Below are 14,798 nucleotides of genomic sequence, written 5' to 3'. Positions count from 1 at the left end.
GGTCTCCCTCCAACAGGGTTTCGCTTGAAAAGAAAATGCTTTGCTTGGGATGTAAAAAGAAAATAATATGATCTTATAAAATAGATTGTGATAAATATTGGCGGCATCTATTATTCGAATGTGAAAGATCACTTTTCGGTAGGAATAAAAGATAATTTTGTACAGTTGGCATTTTAAATCTTATCTGCACTTTATAAACTAATAGTGGATAGAAAACAGTTTGCCTTCAGATTGTGTTTGTCTGAATTTTGGGATGGGGTATTTTTGCTCAAAAAAGTGTAGCAAATGCTTATTTAGGGAGGAAAGCAAATAAAATACAAATACAAATACTAAGACTAAGACTACTACTAATAATAACAAGCCATTAGAACCAATGCCATCAAAGCCAGAATTGAAAAGTCGACAACAGATCCCAAATGTAGACTCTCCAAGGAAGCAGATGAAACAATAGATCACATCCTGAGCTGCTGCAAGAAGATTGCGCAGACAGACTACAAGCAGAGGCACAACACCGTTGCTCAGATGATTCATTGGAACTTGTGCCACAAATACCATCTGCCTGCGACAAAGAACTGGTGGGATCACAAGCCGGAAAAAGTTACAGAGAATGAACACGCCAAACTCCTCTGGGACTTCCAGATTCAGACAGACAGAGTTTTGGAGCATAATACTACTGACCTCACAATCGTATTAAAAAACAAAGTATGGATCGTTGATGTTGCAGGTGACATCAGGATTGCAGAGAAACAACTGGAAAAGCTGACACGATATGAGGATTTAAAAATCAAATTGCAAAGACTCTGGCACAAACCAGTAAAGTTGGTCCCAGTGGTGATCGGCACACTGGGTGCAGTGCCTAAAGACCTTGGCCTGCACTTAAACACAATTGGTGCTGACAAAATTACCATCTGCCAGCTGCAGAAGGCCACCTTGCTGGGATCTGCACACATTATTTGCCACTACATCACACAGTCCTAGACACTTGGGAAGTGTCCGACGTGTGATCCAATTCAACAGCCAGCAGAGTGTCTGCTGTGGACTCATCTTGTTGTATTTCAAATAATAATAATCTTGATTTATACCTCACCCCCCCCCCCCGAAGTGATTAATCTTTATTTTTTATAGTTCACCTACAATCAAAGTGCATTTTGAACCCCAACAACGACAGAATTGGGGCAAACTTCCCACACAGAACTCTCGTGACCAACAGAAAATACTTAAGGCCACCCAGTACAACTCCCTTCACCAGGGCAAGAAAACGTAATCAAAGCCCTCCTGACAAAGAGCCATCCAGCCATAGATATAGATAGATATATATCATTCACACACGCAAAGATATAGTATCATAAATTTGAAAAGGACCCCTTAAAAGGACAATGATATGTTGCATGTTCCAGAGTAGGCAAACCAGACAATCTCTATATCAACACTACCAAAGAAACAACAAGAAATACTGTTTACCAACAAACATAAAGAAATAACATATATTAGAAACCAGCACTTTCTCATTACTTTATTTTCCAGATCACCAGACTGGGCCACAGCAATGCGTGGCAGGGGAAAGTTAATATAATATAATTATAATTATAATATAATATATAATATAATTAAAAGACTCAAATCAAGGAAGCTATGACCCCGAATTTGTGGAATCTGAGCAGGGTTGTTAATGGCAGAGTGATTTATAGGTCTCTCATCCATAGGATTGCCATAAGTCAAAAGCCATCTTGATGGCATTAATAAAAACAAGTCACACAAACAAAGATGCCCAACCAACTTGGGAAATATTACTGGTACATTTTATAGTATGTGTTAGGACAAAATGAATAGAGTTGGCCTGTTTACATATGGCAGCACCAGGTTATTAAAATATAGAGTGGTCTTTTTAACTGGGCAGCTGCACAATCGAGTGGCACATGGATACATATAATCCTAATTATGTTGTAACTGTTTTGTAATGCATGAAATCTTTCAATACAACTGCTTTTCTACACAATAATTATGTGGTTTTACTCCAGCTGTCTTCCTTCAAGGCAGCATTTTTTGCTGCAGAGTTATCGCAGTTTGAGCATTCAGAATATATTTCCTTCTGCCTTGAAAAATGGAAGTTTTTCTTTCACTATGTCTACCATTGTTATGGTGATTGTAAAGATAATGCACTTGCAGAACAACTGGACACTCTATATGCTGATGTTCACCACAAGTTAACAAGTTTATCAAGGTTAAGCACGGAGTGGAAAGTATCCATATGGTAATAGGCATCTCCATAAAAAATAACATGTTTCAGTCAAAACACACAATTTAAAATAGCTATGTGTCAATTCAATTAGATGCTCTAGTTACAATTTCTATCCCCCCCAAAGTGGGCAAAAATGCATCTGGACCACAGGCCATTTGGCACATGTTTCTGTGAACAAAAATCTTCACAAAAAGTATGTGTTAATACATTTTCACAGGTGAAATTAGTAGAAGGGTTTGCACTTTGAGGTCTTGTTCTGCAAACATAAATTTTGCTGGAATTGCAAAACTAAGCAGAATGGTTGCATGCACTGGGAGGCTTTATCCACCCCTTTCTTTTAAAATGGCAAAAAGCAATAACAAAGATCCTTATAGCACTTTAAAGATTTTTTTGTTTTGGCACAAGGTTTTAGCAGTTAGCATTCACCATAGCTGTAAGTATTTGAGTGGATCGGATTCCTTGAAAATGTATACCAAATATGACTTGTTAGTTTTTATGATGTCACAACACTAAGTTGATTTTGCTACCACAAGCAGTGGTGAATACAGAGATTTTTACCCATACCTCCTGTGGCAAAGAGAAAATATAATGCTTTCCTGAAGCAACTTGTTCCACAAGGTCATTATCAAGAGAGATAAAGTGGGGTAATAATAATAATAATAATAATAATAATAATAATAATAATAATAATTAGAAACACAACAAGATGAGTCCACAGCAGACAAGATCACTCTGCTGGCCATTGTATTGGATCACATATCGGACACTTCCCAAGTGTCTAGGACTGTGTGATGTATCAGCGAATAATGTGTGCAGATCCCAGCTGGCAGATGGTAATTTTGTCAATGCCGACTGTGCTTAAGTGCAGACCAAGGTCATTAGGCACTACACCCAGTGTGCCGATCACCACTGGGACCAATTTTACTGGCTTGTGCAAGAGTCTTTGCAGTTCTTTAAATCCTCATATTGTGTCAGCTTTTCCAGTTGTTTCTCCTCAATCCTGCTGTCACCTGGGATTGCAACATCAACAATCCATACTTTGTTTTTAACATGATCATGAGGTCAGAATTATCATTATTATAATTATTGACCAACATGCAATAGGATTGGCCTTTCTGTTAAGCAGAGGGAGGCAGGTGACTCAGGGTGCACCTACATCATAGAATTAATGCTGTTTGACACCACATTATTATTATTTATTTATTATTATTATTATTATTATTATTATTATTATTATTATATTCATTTATATCCTGCTATATCTCCCCCAAAGCGGACACAAAACGGCTCAATGCTAAGGAATCTTGTGATTTATAGTTGGTGTGGCATTAGCATTCATGGGTAGATGCTAAAGACCTTGCAAAACTTCAAGTCCCAAGATTCCATAGTGTTGCAGTTCAAGTGGTGTCAAACTGTATTAATTTCATCATACAGGTGCAGTCTCAGCATACAGCACCTGGGAGAGAGGGATTAGGCACAGCGGCCTCCTCCTTATGGCACTTATCTCTGAACTCAATCAGCTGTTCATAAGAGGTTCTTTGGTTGCGTCACATTCAGTGCTACTCAGAGACATAGTTCACATGTGCTAAAGGCAACCAGTTTAGCCTCACTCTTGTTCCCTGGCTGAACTTCAAGTGCTTTATGAGTGCACACAATGTGTTTGAGCTCATTGCTCTGTGGCAACATGCTGACAATACAATTCTTCCAAAGCTACAGGTTGCCCATGATACACCAGGAAGAGACCAATGCAAGTTTTCACTCAGGGGGTGTCTACATGTTGCTTCAGGTGAGTTTCCTTGTTTCATATCTTTCAAAGTACACTTTCTGTGAGGGGCAATTCAAGATTTTCTTGCACCATTTCTTTGCCTGCACCTTTTTTTTTGGGGGGGGCCTGGGCATTTCCTAATGATCTCTCTGGCTGTTTATTTCTAAATGTTTATGGACACATCTACTGAGTCTTTCTATCCTTGCCTTTCCTGATATCTGGTGCTTCTTGGAGAGCATCAAGTCAACTTGTTCCCACTGACTTTCCCATCTTTGGGGTGTGTATTGTTTCACATCTTAGCATGTTTCAACTACATTTTGGACTGTGACATTATGTTATATATATTATATAGTGAGGTCTAAAAATTACCCAGTGGAAGAAATGACATTTCTTTGTCCATTAAAAAAACCTCTCTGTACGTGGGAGGCAGCTGAAACTCATGGATATTGTTTGAAACCCTGGAAGTGACAATAGCACAAAAAGTCTACCTTGTAGGTTTAGTAAAGTATGAATTCTCCAACAAAACATGACTCCAGAGTACTAAAACGTCCTGTCTCACAAGATGAGAATTAAACTTGTGTGACTAACTTAATATCCATCAATTTCACTGTGGTTTAAGAGTGACTAACTTCCCTTTGAGTAGGGCCCTTCCATTTATGTATAAAATACAATTGCCCTGTTGGAGACTATCACTTTATAAAGATTGTCACATTGCTTTCAGCTTAGTATTAAAGGAACAATTTAAAGAAATGACAAGCAACATAGCTCCCTGGATAGATGTAAATTGATAGATCTAGTACTAAATCCATTAAGTGCTTAAAAAAGCAGGGGGATTCAAGTAAATTCAAAGGGCTCAGAACAAGCATTTGCTCATGATCATGAAAAATATCCTAATGAGGTCTGTAGATGTACCCAGAAGGAGAAAATATATCTTAATTAATGCTATTGATCTTCTGCCTTAGTGGTGTAGTGTTCCAAACAAGAACATAATGCACCTAGAAGATAAATTTGTAAGTGCATTTTATAGTCTACCAAAACAACATCTGCGCTACAATATGATTAATCCTTGATAAAACTACGACACCAATAGCTGGGATGAAAGCTATGAATTATTAGTTCAAATGCTTTCCAGAAAGGAAACTATTGCTCTTGTGCTGCTTCCTCAACAACAGCAACAAAAAAAAAACCCAAAATGCAATCAACATGCTTTATTTGGTAAAGCTTTAATGGATTAAAACCCATTTCATAAAATGGTCCATCCGAGAAATTTATTTATTTATTTATTTATTTATTTACAGCATTTATTTATTTACAGCATTTATATTCTGCCTTTCCCTCCCCTAAATTAGACATTCAATGCCATTAGGCATACAACATATATATACACATACAGAGGCAATTTAAAATTCCAGCTTTCCAGCTTCATGAGGGTATGCTTGATTCCGGCCACAGGGGGAGCTGCCACTTCACCGTCCACTTGTGACACCAAGTCCTTGATGGAATATTTCCTCATTCTTATACACACTGCTGGAAGGTTTTGTGCGTGTGTTGTAAATTAGTTAAATTAGCCTCCCTACATAAAGCGGTACCTAAATTTCCTACTTGACAGATGCAACTGTCTTTCAGGCTGCATAAGTCAACAGCAAACTGGACTATTAATCATTAGGAGCTCACTCTGATCCAGGCTGGCTTTGAACTCATGATCTCTCAGTCAGTAGTGATTTAATGCAGCTGGCTACTAACTAGTGGCACCACATCCCAGAAAGTGTGCTTATTGTTGCTAACTGCTATCCAGTTGACTTTGACATATGGCAACCCCATGAATGAGAGACCTCCAAGTCACTCTATCATCAACAACCCTGTTTGGATCTTACAGAGTTAGAGTTGTGGGTTCCTTGATTGAGTCTATTCATGTGGAATGAATTCATCCTCTTTTTCCTACTTCTTTCTGCCTTATTGTCTTTTCTAGTGAGTCATGTCTTCTCAGGATATGTCAACAGCATGACAGACTCAGTCTAGTCATCTTGGTTTCTGGTGAGAGTTCAGGCTTGACTTGCTCTGGGAATCATTTATCTGTCTTTTTAGCAGCTTAGGTATTATAACTCTTCTCCAACACCACTTTCAAATTTTCTTCCTATCAGCTTTCTTCATAGTCCAATATTCACAAGCACACAGAAAAATGGGAATCCTAAAGGCAATCCTAATTTTAGCATTCAATGATATAGAAGATCTACATGGACCCATAGCTTAGGGCTGATTCAGCACACTGAATGCTGATCAATCCAAGGTATGGTCTACACAGCAGTTGTGGAGGAAGGAGAGATGTCCCACCACCACTGGCAGCCACCCTAATTGTTCTCCTTCTTCCACATTCTATGTCATGATAGTCCACAGCTGTGGTATAGGTCCTATCTGATGCATGCCATGGGGCACCATTGCCCCATGCCAGCTGGGGCGACAGGGCATCAAGGAAGAGGAGATCAAGGAAACACCCTCTTCTTCCCCTCCCTTCCTAGCTGTCCCTTCCCAGCACAGATTGGCACACAACAGTGGACAGATTCAATCTGTATCATAGCTGGAGATTGCTATGTGTAATGGATTATTTGTTAATTTCTAGATCCACACACTCAGTAAAAAGTTATTAAATAAATTCAATTAAGTCTTTGGGACTGCTGAAACTTTGCCACCAACACACTATTTTCTGAGGTAAAGTTCTGTGATCACTGGCAACCACCACACTAAGCTTCTGGTTTGGCTAGAGGTTTCAAGTAAACCGTGTTGTGCTGGATTCACACTCAGGGCTCTGAACTCTGAGGTAAATTAAAGTGAAAACCTTCTCGTAGTTTGCTGCCACCAATCTGGGTATTTTGGTCCCCTAGATAGTGATATATAACTTCTGTAGACAGAGGCACTTTGAGACAGTTGTTAAATAAAGAATAAAGTTGTTTATTTGAGAGAACTTTGACAAAACAGGCACTTAAGCTTAGCGGTTGCAATAATGAATAAAAGTGTGTAGTTAGTTTAAAAATAGTTCAAGGTATAGTTTCCAAACAACTCTCCTCTCCCTTAGGAATCTAGCAGACTTCCCTCTGACTAGACTTCTTTAAATCTCTAGGCAGTCCTTTCCCTTGGATCTGTCTTTACTCTAGACTAGCTATTCTCTCTAATAGCTCTTTACTAACTGACCAACTCCTGGCTTCACTAATTCTTTTTCTAACACACCAACCCTCTCCACTCTTCAAACACCAGACCCCAACTGCTTCTTTAAACACCAAACCCTAACTGCTTCTTCAAATGACAGACCCTAACTGAGCTGTCAGATTTTAAAATACACCTACTTCAAGGCTTTTTTTCTCTGCCCTATAGCTAAGCTCCGCCCACTCTCTCCCAGCCAATTACACAGCTTTTTCTCCACATTTCCCTGCAGGCTGCTCCTAAGCATCGCCCCCTCTAGGAAATGGGTACCCTAAGATGGCTGCCTCCTTGCACCATCTCATAAAATGGCTGCTGAACTTCCTGGGCCTACTTCCTGAGCTTTCCCTGGGCCTAAAAAGGTAGGGAATTCATCACACTATGACATGGATGCAGGGAAAGAGACTGCCATCCCACGTCCCTGGCTGCTGTAACTAACCCAACTATTCCCATAATCAGGGGAAAAGCTCAACTTCTGTTACTCCAGATCAGCCCTGTGCAGTGTTTGGCCTTCACGGCTGGTCTGCTTCTACATAAACCTAAGTGATCAGTGTAGATGGGGCCAAAGTTTTCTTCTAATTTCTTGACTGCAGTCTCTATTTGATTAATATCTGAGCCAAGGTTTGGAAAATCTTGTACTATTTCAATGTCTTCACTGCCTACTAAACAGGTATATAAAACATTTGGTCATGATTATTTCTGTTTCTTAATGTTCAGTTGTAAACCTGATTACACTTTATTCCATGATTTTATTCAGTAAGTGTATTAAGTGTTTGTTATTTCTGGTAATAATTTGGTGTCGTCTGCACATCTTAAATTGTTTATGTCCTTTCTCCAATTTTCATTCCTCCTTCCTCCAAGAATAAACCTGCTTTATGTATATGTTCAGAATACAAATTAAACATAAATGCAGCCTTACCTGACCCCTTGTCAATGAGAAACTATTCTGTTTCTCTGAATTCTCTCCTAACAATAGCCTCTTGACCTAAGTAAGGTTATGCATAATTGGGATAATCAAATGGTATGGCACTGACATTTCTTTAAATTTTGTAAAACAGGCTGATTGCTTAAAAATTCTTTGGTGTACTCCAGTATACAATTTATGTTTGCAATATGATCCGTAGTGTCTCTTACTTTCCCGAACCCAGCTTGGACATTTGCCATTTTTGCTCTGTATATGGTAGAAGACTTTGTAGTAGATTTTTGAGTATCACCTACTGTATATGAGAAATTAATGCACTGGCCCTGTGGTTACTCCAATCCCTGGTGTCCCCTTTCCTGGGAATGTATATCTGTGGGGCATTGTTTTCTATTTGTTGTCAGATTTAAATTTTAATTAGATTCTAGAGTAGATTCATCTTGACAGATTTTAGTTAGATTTAGAGTAGACTGAAGCAGTTCAATTGATGTGCCATCTGTTCCCAATGATTTATTTCTCCCACTCACTTCTATAATTGGAGGTTTGTTTTCATATTGTTCTTCCTTGGATGAATCTGTCACCCATTCAATTCTTTTATACTGTTGTTCCAAGTATTATTTCACCTTTCTATTTTTAATTGGTCATGTACAACACTTTGTTGTAAACAGAGTCATTGTGTAGAAGCAAAGTCAAAACAAACTCACTTAAACAAACAAGGTTAACAGTCCAGGGTCATAGATGCTAATTACCAGAGTTCTTAAAAAACAGTAGAATAGCAAAAAAATAAATAAATCTGGTTTAGAGTCAGAAACATGCGGTTCAAACAAACAACATGCCATAGCCAAAAGAATATCTGAACTCAAAGCAGAAGTTCTTGGAGTAGCAAACCAAGAAACAGCAAAATCAGCTCCCAAGACACAAGTAAACAGCATTGGACTCAAGCTAGGCAACACAATGCTGTCTGTTACATAGAGTCACAACACAGAGGTCTTTTTATCTTAAGGTCTTAGCTGTTACTTGATTACTGATACTTTCTCAGCTAATCTCTGAGACCTACAATATCCTGCCTGCTCGTTCCTACATTTTAGGGGTGTGGATATGGTTAACTCTTCTGCAGCTTACTCAAGATGTGCTTGCTTCAGGCTGCTGAGGAGTGTTTGCTTCTGCTGAAGGTTCATCTGCAGCAATGGCTGAGCTAGGCTAGGCAGTCTACTCTGAACTGCTAACCCGCATCTCCTCTGATGGCCCTTGAAGCAACTCCTTGTCATCACTATCTGAGCTGGCCATCACACTCTTGGTTTAAATTTCCCTTTGATTTTTTTCTGATCTTGTGGACAAGGCCTCTTGTTCTTCCTTTTTTCCTTGTCACTTTCTATTTCTCTGCATTGATTATTATAGTAGTTTCCCTGAAAACCGCATTCAGGGTTTCCTACACTATTTCTATCCACTTTTAATTTCACATCTCATCTGTCCTTAATTGATTAAACAGTTTGATCTGTCATTCATTGAAATATCCTTTTCTTTTTAGTGGAGACAGTGTCTCCCTGACACTTTTCCTGCCTTCAGAATTCTTCTGGTTCCTAGACAACTAGTCTTAATAGTGCAAGAAAGCTTATGCCAGATACAATATGTTAGCTACCTTAAAGTGCTGCAAGTCCTTTCCCCCCTCAATTCAAATTGATAGTTCAAAATTTGAGGGTAATGGCCAAAGTCAATAAAAAGAAAGGGATAGAAATATAGAATACAAGTGTAACTACCTAGCTGAATAAAGAAAGTTGAGCAAGATTATCAAGAGCAAGGACAACTCCATTAAAGCTGTGGAGAAAACAGTAAGTACACAAAAGAACGGGGAGCTGAATCTACTGATACATTTTGTGAGCACAGTAGAGGAAAATAAGTGAGAAAGCATTTCTTGAAGAAGAAAGAGGATATAACCAATTGTTCTGCATTGAAAAATAAGTGAAAGTGAGGATAATAATATTTGTCTCCTAGGTTTCTGGGTTGGGTGGGGGGAGAAATGAGCTTTGAAGTTGGGAATGGATTTACATTTGTGGGCGAATATGATTCATGATGTGGAATGTCTCATGAAACCCTAGTTTCATACTCAAACTCTGGACTCTCTGTTTGGGAAAACATCAACAAAAATCAAACCGAAAAACAACAACACAGAATCTGATGCTGACGTGACAAAGAAGCTCACAAAGCCTGCTCCCTATTCTTTTAGTAGCCATCTTTATCAAAGCCTGGATTTCATTAAACCTCCACTACTACTCTGGTGATGTTATAGTCATACATTCCCTTCATCCTGTTATTTCCTTTCAGGACATGCTGAATTACACTTTTCCTAATTCTCAGAGTCAGACACTTTAGAAATCCATTAAAATCCTATCTTTTCTGGTCTATTTTTTATGAGGGTGATGAGTTCACAAGTGCATCTAGCGACAAGTGCTAAAATGAAAAATAAATAAATTGCTGAAGGAGTACATGGGTGAGAATAACTTTGACATGAGATACAGCATCTAGGCAAGTGCCCTGATTCAGACAATGTGATCTGTTTTTGTAAACAGGTGTCTTCTTATGAACCTGCTATAACTGGTACTCACAGTGTTGGGAGTAGAACAAGAAAGAGAAAAGCACATCTGTAGCGGCATAGAAACATGCTGCAACACTGATGTATGCATCACTGTGGAAACATGAGCACTCAGAAATGTTTATTCACCTGTGTAAGATAGGTGGAGCTATACTACTGCTGCACTCCAACCTTCCCCAGGGCTCACTATACTGAGGTCTATGAAGGTCCATATAACCCAAAGCTTTTCTGATCCATCGACTTTCCACTGTCCATTAAAAGACCGTGGAAAGAAGCATTCACAACTAAAGGTTAGCTGGTGATGCATTCTGATTATTGCAGAGTAAGAGAACACCAACTTCAGCAATGACAAAAGAGGACACATGGAGGCATGTATTGGAATGTGTCTAGAGGAAGGCGACTAAAATGATCAAGGGTCTGGAGAACAAGCCCTATGAGGAGCGGCTTAAGGAGCTGGGCATGTTTAGCCTGAAGAAGAGAAGGCTGAGAGGAGATATGATAGCCATGTATAAATATGTGAGAGGAAGCCACAGGGAGGGGGGAGCAAGCTTGTTTTCTGCTTCCTTGGAGACTAGGACACGGAGCAATGGCTTCAAACTACAAGAGAGGAGATTCCATCTGAACACGAGGAAGAACTTCCTGACTGTGAGAGCCGTTCAGCAGTGGAACTCTCTGCCCCGGAGTGTGGTGGAGGCTCCTTCTTTGGAAGCTTTTAAACAGAGGCTGGGTGGCCATCTGTCAGGGGTGATTTGAATGCAATTTTCCTTCTTCTTGGCAGGGGGTTGGACTGGATGGCCCATGAGGTCTCTTCCAACTCTTTGATTCTATGATTCTATTAGACATATACCTACTTACAGTCGTGCCATGGAATGTGTGTACAAACTCCAACATGTTGAACCATCAAAGGAGTGATAGCAAAATGACTCCATAATTTTTTTTGTGCAGTCTTTCAGCAGAATTTTTTAAATTTTATTTTTTAAAATCCCAATAGTTAGATATATTGGTGATTACAAAAAACACGTTTTGTAATCCCAGCGTTCATGTATTGTGTCACTATTTCTACATGACTAAAAATCTCTGTTAATTAATTTTTTGAACCTTTTAGTGTGCACATGCTCTGATTAGCGCCGTCATTATTACCCTATTGCAACGATGCTTCGAACAAAAAGATTTCATCTGCATAAGCTGCCCACTTGCACTGCTTATTTTTCATAGTTGTTGATTGTGTCAAATTTTCTTGTTTTTTAAGTACAATATTTTAGTACGGTCCAGTATGGGAAGAGGTCCATGTAAATGGCATGATGACTCAATGCACTGGGAGACACCAACCCTAGTGGCACAACTGCTTACATATGTCAATATCAGGGTGCTGGCCAAATTTTGATTTTGATTGGATAAGGATAAAGTTTAGAAGAGGGCTTGTTAGTGTTTCTTTTTTGATACATATGATTATTTGAGAATGAAAACATACTACAAAACAAACAACAAATGCTAATCTGATATTTATATCAAACTAATGTCAGACTTTTAGGTGTTAAATAGAGTCCAAAAATCTTCCATTTGCAAAGTGTACCTTTGAATTATTGATTGCTTTTGTGCAGAAAAATGTCAGAAATCAGATGTGTTCAGCCATGCCTTTGAAAGGGACTATCTCCCCACAGTAGTTTCAGAAAGCAAGTAATCTCAGGGAGCCTAAGATAGTTTCCGCTATGCATCTTTTGGCTGATGTATACATGTAGCAGAACAAAGTGACAGAATGGGCTACATTACCTTGGAGCTCTTCACACGGTCCCTGGCCCTGTTCTGTTTCACCAGCAGTTGCCAGTGAAACAGCAGGCGTGCAGGGTGCCTCGTGCATGCCCTCCCTCCTTCCCCCTCCACATAGTGGTGACAGGAAAAGGTGGACTGGCGACCTGTCCCTGTCCCCATCCGCAGGGCAAAAAATGTGGGCAGCTCCATTGGAGCTACCCAAAACATATTTACCTTTCCATAGTTGCTAAGGAAGCATTATGGTGCCCTGTGTGCCCTCCCTCCTTCCCCCATAACATGGTGGGGATGGGTAAAGGCGCATTGGCGCCCTTTCTCTGTCTCCATCAGATGGAGGAAAGGGCAAAAAAAAATTGGTTATCTTCATTGGAGCTACCCAAAACACACTTACCTTTCTGTAGTTGCCAAGGAAGCATCTTGTAATGCTTCCTCAGCACTTGGAGGGAAAATGCGGTGGGACCTGCTGAGCGTCAAGTGATGGCACTTGGCATGCCCTGTCCCCAAAGTGCTTCAGAGGGGCAAAAAACCCCAATATGATAAGGTGGTTAGACTGTAGATATGCACTCTTTCTTATTTTCTGATTTTTGAATGATTTCCTAAATTACAAAAAAACCCACAAAATAACCAGATATACATACTAACAGTAGAATTTCAAAAAGAAAGGCTTTTCCTCAGCCTGCTCCTTGCTGCATAATACTTTCTACTTACAGGGAGATGTGTATGTGTTTAAAAATCTAAATGAGCATTAAAATGTGAACCTTCACTTGATTTCTAAAGTAATACTGTGCATCCCCTCAGAATTAAATCTACTAATCTTACTAAGGACTTCTCTTGGAAGTCTTTATGCCAACCCCGTACCAATGTTCTAGGAGTCATGAATACCGAGTGTCAAGAAAAATGTTTAATACTGTCTATTTATGTCATTTTTCTATGGATGCAAGACCAGAAAACCAGCCAAGCTATCACTTTGGCTCACAAAGGTGTGAATCTTCTTGAATAATTACTTTAATGCTTATATGAGTTGTGCTATCATTAACTGATGTCAGTTGAAAGTGTTTCAGCAAATGTAAGAATGAGTCCCTTAGACCTCCTTCATGTGGTAATATTTTTATAGGCACTTCCAATATTTCACTAAATAATGAAAGCTGCCATCAGCCTCTTTTGGAAGAGAAAATAATGGTATAGTGAGGGGGACAATAAGCCATATTTAGGGGCTTTTGGGGTTCTTCAGAAATATAGGCTGCATGCATATTATATTGGGAACATTGCAAGATGTCTGGGGCAGTGTCGTACTTGGTCTCTTGTGATAAACAGGATGATTGACCAAGGCACACTTGCCCAATTATGCTACTACTTGATCACAAAGGTACATGATTGCCCCATGGTTGCCTGGAACTGGCCAACCACAAGAGAACATAGTTGCCCCATAGCTCCTTGGAACAACAGCTAACAATAGGGTACATAGGTGCTACATGTTTACTGGTAGCTGACCACAGGGTTGATCACCAGGGTACAAGGGGCATGTTATGTTACTGGAAGTGTTCACTTGATGTATGTTATTCTGGGAAGAGGAGAGTCTGGGATGGTCCAATGTACATATGCCCAAATAGGGACAGAAAGGAAAGTTACCACCATGCAAGGAATGTCTAAATAAGGCAAAGAGAGAAGTTGGACCACCGCCCTCCTGTGAGATATAAACTCAACAGTCGTGCCAGTCTGGGCGGCAGCTTGGTACCAGCACTACTCTATGTAAGCTGTCTGTCCGCCTTTCTATTGCACAATATGAAATAAACTGGTGTTTTGCTCTCTAACTGTTTGGACTCTGGGTGTGATCCATAGCGACCTGGTAAGATCCCGGAGGGTCTATGGACCCCCTCTTCCCTTACAATAGTACCTCATACCTGTGGGACAAATAATTCTGGAGTTACAGTGAAAATGTGAATTGTATTGACTTGAATTACAGTGTTGTTCCATTATCTGGGTGAAGGCCACAAAGAGGAGCTTGAGAGAGAAGGATAGTCCATTTTATGGGGGAGGGAGAGTTAGTCCCCCTCCCCCCTTCCCCTATAATAAACAAAGGTTATTTCCATGATGGGGACATGGGTGAGGAGGATAACAGGAAAACAGGGAAAAATGGTTTTCCTCCTTCAACCCACCCCACCGCTGTAAAATGGACTATCTTCTCTGTAGCATCCCCTTGTGGCCTCCACGCAGAAAATGGAACAGTGTCTTCTGACAATGTAGACTCATATAATCTAGTTCAATGCAGTTAATCTGCATTCTGAAACTGGATTATGTGGCAGTGTAGATCCATAATTAGAAAATG

At 39.7% G+C, this 14,798-nt stretch overlaps 1 protein-coding gene across 5 annotated transcripts in view; it reads right to left on the bottom strand.

Annotated features, from left to right (window-relative positions):
• Positions 1–14,798, bottom strand: part of ENOX1 (ecto-NOX disulfide-thiol exchanger 1) — a 527,672-nt gene that overhangs the window by 12,815 nt on the left and 500,059 nt on the right. The window lies entirely within an intron of this gene.

This window comes from Anolis sagrei, chromosome 3 (genome assembly GCF_037176765.1).
Source record: "Anolis sagrei isolate rAnoSag1 chromosome 3, rAnoSag1.mat, whole genome shotgun sequence".
In the NCBI taxonomy this organism is placed as follows: Eukaryota; Metazoa; Chordata; class Lepidosauria; order Squamata; family Dactyloidae; genus Anolis; species Anolis sagrei.
Note: the sequence above shows the minus strand (reverse complement) of the source record. Positions and strands in the feature narration are given on the sequence as shown.